Below are 11764 nucleotides of genomic sequence, written 5' to 3'. Positions count from 1 at the left end.
GGACGAGGGTGCAACTGTGCTCAATAAAAGGTCAGGTTGTGGGTCACTGATGGGCGGAGGCAGACGGCATCATGTGACAGGAAGGCGGCGAGAGCGGCCAAAGTTCAGCATAGAGAAGGTCTGAGATGATCGTGTAGGTTACTCGCCAGATTTAGGCTCTCTGAAGTGTTTGGGTGTTTGAGCACACTGCAAACAGTGGCTAACTCAGCCACACAAGTCCCGCCCACCTGTTCTTCAGCCAATCAGAAGAAAGAGTCTCAAAGGTCAAGGAGCGCACGAAGGCCTGGTGTAAAACAAGCAGGGATGATTTTGAGCCGCGACCCACACAAAGCTAAAGAGCGAGGCGGGCCCGTTTACCTCCACCTGAGAAAATACACCTGAGTGTAGAATGGACCTGGGCCGGTTCTAGACGAGGGGGCACATGGTGGCAATGGAGGGGTGGTGGTGGGGTGCTCTGGATAACTGTTTTTGTCATATAATTGGATTGCACGTTCTCAGGCCTCTACCCTAAGACCTGACCAACTTGGGTGGCCAAGCTTCTGCTGGTCTAGCTTTTAGGGTCACTGAGACACGCAAACCCCCTGACCACATTAAGGTGGTAATCCCTCAGGGGGAAAACAGATTTCAGTCAGTTTCAGAGCTCATCACAGCACAGAAACAGCTTTAGTGAAGGTTACAAATGATCTTCTTATGGCCTCTGACAGTGGACTCATCTCTGTGCTTGTCCTGCTAGACCTCAGTGCAGCGTTCCATACTGTCGACCATAATATCCTATTAGAGCGATTAGAGCACGCTGTAGGTATTACAGGTACTGCGCTGCAGTGGTTTGTATCATATCTATCTAATAGACTCCAATTTGTGCATGTAAATGGAGAGTCCTCTTCACACACTGAGGTTAATTATGGAGTTCCACAGGGTTCAGTGCTAGGACCAATTCTGTTTACATTATACATGCTTCCCTTAGGCAGCATCATTAGAAGACATAGCATACATTTACACTGCTATGCTGATGACACCCAGCTCTATCTATCCATGAAGCCAGATAACACACACAGCGGACTACTGTAATTCATTATTATCAGGAAGTCCTAAAAACTCCCTGAAAAGTCTTCAGTTAATCCAAAATGCTGCAGCAAGAGTCCTGACAGGGACTAGAAAGAGAGAGCAGATTTCTCCTGTATTGGCTTCCCTTCATTGGCTTCCTGTTAAATCCAGAATTCAAAATCCTGCTCCTCACATACAAGGTCTTAAATAATCAGGCCCCATCTTATCTTAATGACCTTGTAGTACCATATCACCCTATTAGAGCACTTTGCTCTCACACTGCAGGCTTACTTGTTGTTCCTAGAGTATTTAAAAGTAGAATGGGAGGCAGAGCCTTCAGTTTTCAGGCCCCTCTTCTGTGGAACCAGCTTCCAGTTTGGATTCAGGAGACAGACACTATCTCTACTTTTAAGATTAGGCTTCAAACTTTCCTTTTTGCTAAAGCATATAGTTAGGGCTGGACCAGGTGACCCTGAATCCTCCCTTAGTTATGCTGCAATAGGTGTAGACTGCTGGGGGATTCCCATGATGCACTGGGTGTTTCCTTTCCAAAAGTTGATTCTGTTCATCTGGACGTAGCGTTTTGTGGGAGAAACGTTTCGTCACTCATCCAAGTAACTTCTTCAGTCTCAGCTGACTGCAGGTTTCAATCTTATAAACAGTACATTTGCATAATGAGTGAAACCAGCCCACTGAAGGAACAATGGGCTGGGAGGTCTGTTCCTTAATCTTAATTATGCAAATTCTCATGACCATTGATCAACACCAGGTGATTTACGTTCAGTCGAACTGTCATGGGATGAAGCAACAACTGCCGCGATGGACCGAGTGCGATGGCGTTCTCTTGTCGCCCGATGCGCCGATTGGCGCGGGAGGATCTAAGTCTAAGTCTAAGTCACCCGAAACCCTGGCTGATTAGGTCCCACACCCACTTTCACACCTTGGCTCATGTGATTAGAGGATCACCAGGGGGTCCTTTGTCCCTCTTTGGGGGGACACTCCCACTTGGTTTAAATCTGGGACTCTCGGCCATTTGACCTTAGAACTGAAGAAGCTTCTCGGATGAGAAGTGAAACGTCTTCAAGCAACTTAAAGAAGTCCAGACGCTTTTCTTTGCAAAGTAGCCCAAGTTATAAAGAAAAAGGCAATTCACCAAGTCTTGAAAAATAAAACTGAAAAATAGAAATACAGAATAAAATAAAATATCCATCCAGATCTTTACAACCAACAACATAAAATCTATCTTAATTACATGACCTTATTTTGCAAAAATGAAGTAAGAATAAAATCAGACATTCAATTTATGGAAATTAACAGAGTCACATTAAACGCACCTCACTGCCTGCCGTAGCTGCACTTCACCTCAAAGGTAGGTTAAGAAATTGGATTTAACTTAACCAAAGTCCCGCAATTAAAGGAAATTAAAGGAAACAAATACAGTGAAGAACATTAAGTCGCTATGATTCTGACGCCCTGCCTACTGAGAAACCTGCCACCAGATCATTTGCATACTAACAGTGATTGGCTGAGGGCGGGTGAGTGGGGGTTCTCTGCCTGGTGCTGTGTGAGCCTGCGCACAAACAGCACGGAGAGAAAGAGCGAACGAGATGTGAAATATGTCATCTCGTGTGTGCCTTTTCTAGCGGTTTTGCAGCTACTGTAGTAAATCATGTCCATATTCAGTTTGGTGGTAAACTATTATTTTCGTTCTCAACTTCTAAAAGTTTGACTTGAGGGGGCAGGATGTCTGTTTGAGGGGGCAACGCCCCCTCTTGCCCCAGCGTATAGCCTGGCACAGAATGAACAGGTGAGACTGGGACCACTGGGACCATCTTCATCATTTATTTCACGTCATTTTGAGTTTTGTGCATCTGGGTTGGGTTTTGGATCACCAGCTTCACGTCACAGTGACGTTTAAACATTGAGCAAGTGATCAGAGAGGAAAACGATGTTTAAGGCGCCATCAGCAGACGCTTATGGGCTCAAAATGTGGTCATAAATATTTTGTACTTGTAAATCAGTTTTGTATATGTAAAAAGAATTTGTGTGTGCGTGAAAAAGATTTGTATGTGTAAAAAAGATTTGTGTGTGGACTTAGCCAAAAAAAACTCCTGCAAGTTACAAGTACGCATTTTGACCCTATTTTTCTTCCTTTCATCTGATTGGTCAATGTCATGTCAATCACAAATGTAATAATCCAATCAGAGAACAGAAGGGTTTGCCTGTTGGAGGGGCGCTTTTTTGAACTGCAGGTCCTTGAAGGGTAATACAGTTTGAAGCTGGAGGATCTCTATATAAATATCCGATAGCAGCTAGGTCCGCTAACTTTCAGCAGCTGTTGAAAGGATAAAGTTGTGGTATGTCAGTGGTTAGAAATACCATCATTACTTTAGGATTAGATTAACACAAAGTCAGGGCTGACCCGGGACCATTGCTGTGAGTCACAGTGCGCAGCATAAAGGTCCTTTCACATCGGACGCAGGATGTGCTGCTAATGCTAACTGCTAACTAAAAGCAAAGGATCCAGAATTTGTTGCGCTGGCTGCTGGGCTCTGTGGGTTTTTGCAGCAGCTCTACCTGTACTAGATGCACCTGCTCCTTGTCGTTTCTATCTCTGACTTTATGTCCTCTACAAGAGTTTCTGTTTTTTTTGCTAGTTCTTCAAATGTTCAATAAAAACATGTATGCTAATTCATAACGAAGAAAGCTTTGTAATGAAGACTGTCATTTCCAAAACACTGGGGCTTGTGCTCCCGTGTGTCCACTAGAGGGAGCTCATGCTGTTGCGTGTGCCCAGGTGAGGTTGTAGATTTTAAAGCTGCAGATACGGCTGAAGCTATCACACTTAAGGAGCAATGAAACAACTACGGCTTTATTCAGAATATTACAAAGTGTCTTTCCATTTTTACTCCCCACCGATCCACTGGATCTATATCTATCTATCTGTGAAAATGATCTATCCTGTGCAGAGCCACCATGATTTTCTGCATGTTTGAAATTTCTGCTGTAAAGTCGGATATGTGAACACAGGACCCCCTGCTGGAGCCCCCAGTGGACATTAGAGGAACTGCAGATTTCAGTCCCGGTGTTTGCAAACGCTCATGCTTTCTCTGCACAGCGACCCCGATCACACCGATCAGCCTGAGCGACAGAGGCACGAGTGTGAAAGAGCATGTTTTCAGTCTGTTATTAGGATAGACTCAATCGCAGGGACGTGAGGGCGAGCAGCTCTGCAGAGACGAGGTGGCTCCTCTTTAACTCAATTCATCGACCCTGTAATTGAATCAGGGGAGGATAATGAAATCCCTCAAGGTTGACTCTAACTCTCTCCAACTGTCTCCTCTCCTTCAGTTTCCTCTTCATCTTCTGTTATCAACCCATCGGCCTCTGCTGGCTCCGTGTTTGCGTGGATATCCAGGATTCATCGATAAATCAGCTGATCGATGCCACAGAAACTCTGAGTAGTAAACAGCGACCGTCACAGTCAGACTGAGAACAGAGATGTGTGTTTGTGCAGCGACTTTTCAGTAAAAATGAATCTTAATTCATTAAGAAACTGACAGAAAATTAACTGGTGACTCACTCAGTCCTGCACTAATCTAATCTTTCCTCCACGTAGGACTTTGTGTCAGATTTGCTCTTTCGAGGACGTTTTCACATTTTTAATAGACTCATGAAATTGTTATGTTCTGACTGTCCTTTTTTCTCTTACTTGAAAAAACAATAAGATCCAGAAACACGATGGTTCATGACATCCTGAAGCCGGGGGCATTCAGAGACTGGAACAATCGCGTTATATTTTCAGAATGATGTCAGAAACACTCAGCGTTCACCTCAGCGTCTCTGCAGAGAGGTCGGCATCTTCCAGGCGACCAGTCAGGACCTGTGTGTTCTTCACATCCACCAGATCCAAGCTGAAGCGAACACAGCAACATTTACTGCAAGTTCGACTTCAGCCTGTAACCACCATCAAGCAGAGAGACACATCTGAGAGCGTCTTCCTGCATATATTATGCACTTTTATGCTCATTTAATTCCTTGTTTGTTCTGTATCTGCTGGTTTCCTATGTATCAGTGACAGTTATCTGCTTGCATACGTAGTACTTGCTTTGGTCCTATTTCTATTATCTTCCTTTTATTCTCTATGTTACTTGTTAAGCACCTTGGCATACCCTTGGTTTAAGTGTGCTTTATAAATAAAGTTTATTATTATTATTATTATTCCTGATAACCAATCGGGAGGCCACGTCGAGGACAATCCAAAGACCTGAACCTCCTGAGTGCATTTTAAAATCACCACCCTGTGAGCCAGCGAGCGCGACGCAGGCACAGATTCACCATCCTCAGATCCTCAGCAGGGAGCCAGACGGCAGCGGCATCACGCTGAGTTCCAGAATGCTCGCCAAGGTGGCACAAAGGCAGGCGAACACAGAGAAACCAAATGCACCTCATAAGGACCCAAAGCACAGATTTACTGCACAGCTGCGCAGAAAACGCTCCACGGCAATAACAGCCCAAGAAGAAGAAGATCAGAAGCACCCAGCGCTGCCAACTGAAGCCTCCGTCACACCATGAACTCCACAAGTATATACACAATACACAACTACACACATCCAACCACAAACAAAGAAATAACAACAACAATAATAATGAAGGCGAACCTCCAGGGTCACGATCTGCACAACAGCAACTAGACTTGTTGTCCATCGTGCCCCTGGTACTGTAGGAACGCGACACTCAGAAGCAGTTTTTGGTCACAGCTGTCCTCTCGCGAGTTCCACTGTTGGTTCTGAAAAACGGACTGAAAGGAAAAAGGCAGCAGGGTGGAGACAAAGGCTGAAGCAGCTCCGACTTCGATTCGTCACCACGTCACATGATCAACAAGGAACGACCTCACGAGTTTAACCAAACTGCAACTTCTGCCTGAAATCACCTAGAAAGCCATTTAATGTGAAGGTGGCATCGCCCGACCACTGCAACTACAGCAACTCCTCCAACCTGCAACTAAACACAACAACGACTGCAACGACTGCAACATCAGCAACGACACCAACCAATGAAATTAAAGCAGCATTTGCACATAAAGTCGTACTGCAACGGGCTGTCACTACAGCGATGTGGCCGATCCCTGCAACCAAACGTGGCAACCACTGAGAGAACCATACAGCAAAACACCTGCAGCTAAACCAACCAATGACAGTAAAGCAATATCTGCACTTAACAACAATTTCTGCAGCCAATCACTGCAAACACTCAGAGCAACTAATCACCGACACTGCGGCAACACCAGCAATCTCTGCTTCTACAGCAACCGTTTCATTGACAACCTGCAACTAAACTGTTGCAGTGGATTGGTTCTCCACCCACCTGCTGTTCAAACCTTGCCTTTGGAAGGGGCAGTCAATCATAAACAAACGTGTCTTAAAGGGGGAGGGGCTAAAACAGCTCATTTCAGACACAGGTTGACCCTAGGGGCCTCAGTAAGGCCCAGTATCAGATAAAGGATTATTATCAGTCATGCAAAGCTGGGAGTGAGCAGAACAGGAGTTAATAATCACCATCTTCCCTGTAATCATAAATCTGTGATTCTTCTGTGTTTTCTTGGTGTTTGCTGCGGCCTCACAGATGGATCGCTCTGACAGAGGGAGTCTTCACACTCATTGCTGTGACAGCAGGCAGCACACACACTGAAACACAAATACACTTCTCTTTGTGTTTTCCTTTTACAACCATCTGTTTGTGTAGCTGTGGCACTCTGTGACCTTTATTTTGAAAGGTACTCATACAGCCTCAGACTGGGTGGATGAAAAACGGTTCACTTTAATGCTTCTGTGCTGCTTTTGTTTACGTCTCCATCGAAGATGAGTTATAGGAGCATATCTCCTTAAACATGACACGTGTTTTTTGCTTCACTGTCTCCTCTGTGAGCGCCTCCTCCTGCCTCCTGAAGGAGGCTGGCTTTTCCCCTTTTCACCAGTGTTTGGGGTCATTTAGCTTCTCGCTTTCTCCTCATTTGTTATTGTTTTCACCTCATATCCCCTTCCTCTCCCTCCCCTGCTGCATTATGACAGCTCCCCTCCTCCTCCTCCCTCGCACCTCCTCCTGTGCTAATCTGTTGTTTCTCCTCCTGTCTTGTTACTTTTCCATCTTTTGTTCCTTCTGCAGACACCCGGAGATGCCTCTATCTCAGCCTCCACACATGTAACACGAACGCTCTTTAAAATTTTATTTCCCCTGCTTTTCTTCTCTGTTTTCCATCCTCCCCGCACCTCCCCACCTTCCTCCTCCTCCTGCTGTCCATGTCCTCATCTCTCCTCTCGCAGCCCCAGAGTCCTTTAATAATTTATAAGAATCTAAAATTCAAATGCAGCTCGCTGGGATAGAGAGAGAGAGAGCTTTTATTAACAGTGAAGAACCAGATCTCTCTCTCCTCTCCCACCACATCCCAACATCTCACTCCCTTGCTGACGGTTACCATGACAACCCTCTCGTCCTAGAAACAAGTTGCAAGAAAATGAAGTCTGCCACCTCATTATGTCTCCGTCCTTCCTTCCTCACCACCTTAACATCAAATAAAAAGACATGAAAACATAAAAGCATCAGTATGAACATGCAACACGCCGACTTTTTAATATGATGTTGAACACAAACGATTGTCTCGCTTATGCAAACTGAGCCTCTGCGTTTCCAGTATCGATTACTGTGTACTTAAACACCCACACACCTTCTCCTGATGTATAGCCTTCTATTAAGCTGCCGATGGGCTGTGAATAACACACAAGTGACTCACGCAGTTCAACAGCTCATTCAAAAAGGGAACTTTTTTTTGCCTTTGCCATCAGAACGTCATGACGGAAAATGACAACGAATCCACATTTTTGCACAGATTTGGCTTTTTAAAGGCACGTGGTCCCAAACTTTTATCAGCTGTAAAACAGCCTGTTTCAGTTTAAGCGATGTTTTCAACTGTGCAAAATATGAATTTTTTGACAGTTTTTTTGTCTTAAACTTTTGATTGGGACTGTATGTGCACCTGTGGGATTTGTATAAAATATTTGCATACATCATATAGATGTTGGTGCTCACAGACAATGTTTGTGCAAAGTCTCATCAAGACTGGTCCACCAGTCTAGAAGGAAACAGGGAACATGCAAGCATACACGGATAAGCTGCGCTATACAATACTTGGACCAAGCTCATGCTTAAACATCAGCAGCAGTCATATTGATTCATATACAGTAAAACACCAATGTGGAGTGTTTCTGTGCCAAAGAAGTACTTTAACTTTTTTCAGAGTTTCCAAAAATACATTCGTATTTGTATTAAGATGCTGTAACAGTGTGGCTGCTTACACTGAACAAACAGGTCTAAAAAATGACATCGTAGTGGTGACATCACAGTGCTGTCTCACTGATAAAATGATTTGTCTTTTGAAGACAGTTCTAGCGTGCAACCATCATAACCAATACATAACCCAATCAATGCACTAAGCTAACGCCAGCTTTTGGACACACAAAACCTACACAAGAAGATAACATGTGAAGCACAGTATCAGTAAATTATTCATTAATACAAATGACATAAATCAATTTAAAAATGTCTCACAGCAGCAAACTTGATTTCAGCCGACTCCAAAATGAGCTGGAAAGAACAAAAGAAGGCGCCTCATGAATGAAGTTAAACAGCTTAAAATGAAGATTTCAACCCAACTCTATCAAGATTCAGCAGTCAAATTCTTTTCTTCCGGACCAGATGTGACCTAAACATCACCGAGTCAGAGAAGATGTTTGAGAGCAACAAATATGAGGAAAAAATTCTGGCTCTGGAGAAGAAATTCAAAGATCTTGAAAACAAATATACGATTGAGAGAACAATACGGGAGCAGAAGAATAAACACATGGAACTCCCGACTCCCATGAAACAACCTGAAGCCCAAACTGAGCCATGCGACAGATGGAAAAACACCCCCCAAACCTGAAAGAACGACCGGATAAAACATGAGATCAAGGTCCGGGAGCAACTGAAGCAAGAGAGGATAAACTATGAAAAAACTGGTGCTTTTGTAACAACACGGGGCAGTGAGGATGGGAGGATTTGGAGGCTGTGTCCCACTGGAAGTCTTCCATTTGTTGTATTTAGTCCAAAAAAGAAAAGCCAAAGTTATACTTACAAACTCTCCCCTCCGGGTGAGACCATCTTATCGGAGCGAGGCTCCCCGAGAGAGTCAAGTGCGTCTTCGCACATCCGCCGGTGTGGGCAAAACGACAATCTCCCTGACTCACAGAATCAGAGAAAGTTTATTAATCCCAGCAAATATACAACAAACATCAAGCACTCATATAAGATGACTGTAGAAACAGAGATATTGATCTGTTCCACATGTGTGGATCTGACCCAAGTGGATGAATTAAAGAGTCTAATAGCAGCAGAAGGAACGACCTCCTGTAACCCTCAGACAGCGAGCTCGGTTATTTTATTCATAAACTTCATTCATTGACTTCATGGTGATGTGAAGCTATATTAGATGTTTTTAAGAATCAGTTGAAAGTAAGATTTTAATTATAGTATCATTCACAAGAGTCTTCTGACGTTGCTTTATACTGTAAGGTAAAGACCCTACAGCAGCAGCAAGAAACCCCAACACATCAATAATCCCCTATGAGCAAGCACTAGGCGACAGTGGGGAGGAAAAACTACATTTCATTGGAAAGACACCTCCAGCAGAACCAGGCTCGGGGGGTGATGGTACAGACAAGATGAAGTACATTTCTAAGTCAAATTAAATGATTTTTAAATAAAATAAACCTCAGATGTTAATCCTGAGGGCAGACTAGACTAATTGCTTTAAGATTTTTAAAGATTAACGGCACTGGAAAAAAATTAAGATGACAATTTAGTCATCACTACTGCCCTTAAAGCAGCAGCTGAACGTCTTCTTAACAGTTTTTCCTACTGCTGAAAAAAACCTGACAAGTTTGGATTTCTTTGGAGGATCCATGACGACACCAAGTCAGGTGCTTCAGAATAGTGCCGTAAAGAGATGAATCTTCTGATGTCAGAGCAGCAAAGAAGAACTGGTCTGGAGATCCAAACTCCTGATAAGGCCTTTAGCTGTGGCCTTGGCTACTTTATTCGTGTTATTTTAAGAGCTGTCAGAGATTTAGCACATCTCACTTCAGAATGCACCAAATCTGCCAGATCGTAGACAGCGGTGGTTATTGTTTTTCATGTGCTCGTGGGATTTGCTCATTAATAGAAAACAACTAAATTCCTTGGTAATTTTCTTAGCATCGGGTGACACCGGTGTTTCTAACAGTTCTTCCTCCTCAGGGTTTTCAGAGATTAGCGGCTGATGCTGACCCTCTGTGGGTTGAGTGTGAGAGACTGGTGCCTGCTCATTGCTTGTTTGGTCTACTGCACTCACAGAGAAGGCTGGCTGCTTTGTGGGAGCAGTAACTGGACCTGACTGCGACGTGGACAGTCTGTCGCTTGTTTTGTTGGCATCTGATCCAATCATATCTCCTTCCTCCGATGGGGTCAGTGCTCTTACGATATCTTTCACAACACAAGAAATTTTGTTATTTTGAATAGTTTGGGCTAAACTGTCATTCTCCAACCAAAAAAGGATGTTTTGTAAGAATTTTTCCACTGATTCTTGTACGAGCACATAGAGCACCTCAGCAGAAAAGCGTACGCCACAGTCACGCTGTGAACTCTTGGAGATGTCAGACTCAGAGAGACTTTTACCCATTTGCATCCTGCGGGTTGGATATGTTGACTGGATATGGTCGTACACTTTATCTGTCAACTCCTTTGAGAACATCTTGATTTCCTCACTTGACAGGTTCTCCAGGGGTTTTCTGATCGTCTTAAGGGTCAATTTACTAAACAGATGATTAAGACCTGGCATGATGGTGCTATATTTGAGTGGAGAAGAACTTTTAGCTGTGGTTTCTAATTTTGGTGATTTTCTGGGAACTTCTGGGAGTGAACCTGATGGATTTAAATATAAACCTGTGTTGGAGTCTCAGGGGAGTTTGCCTGTTCTCTGAGAAAGGTGAAAAACCATTTGCTTCTCTTCTGTTGCTTGCGGTGTTTTGGTTCATCTGGTTTTGCATGTGATGATTCGCATGACGTGAAAAACTCTTTCACCTGTTTGATAATTAAATCAAAAGCAGGCTTGGGTGAGCTACATTTCTCCCCTTATGTAATATCTTCTGCGTCAGGATACTCAAAGTTATCAACTATTGCATTTGCAATGCCAGCTGCAACTACACAGGCTTCCCCGGAGTACCAGGAGGACGGACACTTTGAGCCTTCCCCTCAGTTTCTGCAGACTTTTTCTCCGGGTTGCAGTTCTGAGCGACAGTCCTCGTCATCTTGACTTATCTCTGCGTCTGTACTCCATCTCACAGGAGCCTTACTTACTTCTTTGATTGTTCCCGTCTCATAGATAATGGATTCAAGGTTCTCATCGCTTGGACTAGAGGAGCTGGGTAAAGTCTCCCTCTGCTTGCACAGGCAGCTCAGCCTACCTGCATATCTCCTCAGACATGACAAAGCATGCGTCTCTTTTTATGTTGGTTGTTTGATTGTGATGTTAACATGGACTGCATTTTGATTTAAGACAAAATTATTATTTAAAAAACATCCTTAAATGTAAACATGGAGACACACAGATAATATCTGCCATCACATTATATTGGCATAAAGTTTCTGG

This window comes from Pelmatolapia mariae, linkage group LG4 (genome assembly GCF_036321145.2).
Source record: "Pelmatolapia mariae isolate MD_Pm_ZW linkage group LG4, Pm_UMD_F_2, whole genome shotgun sequence".
Taxonomy (NCBI): Eukaryota; Metazoa; Chordata; class Actinopteri; order Cichliformes; family Cichlidae; genus Pelmatolapia; species Pelmatolapia mariae.
The sequence above is the reverse complement of the archived record's forward strand: the minus strand, read 5'-3'. Positions refer to the sequence as shown.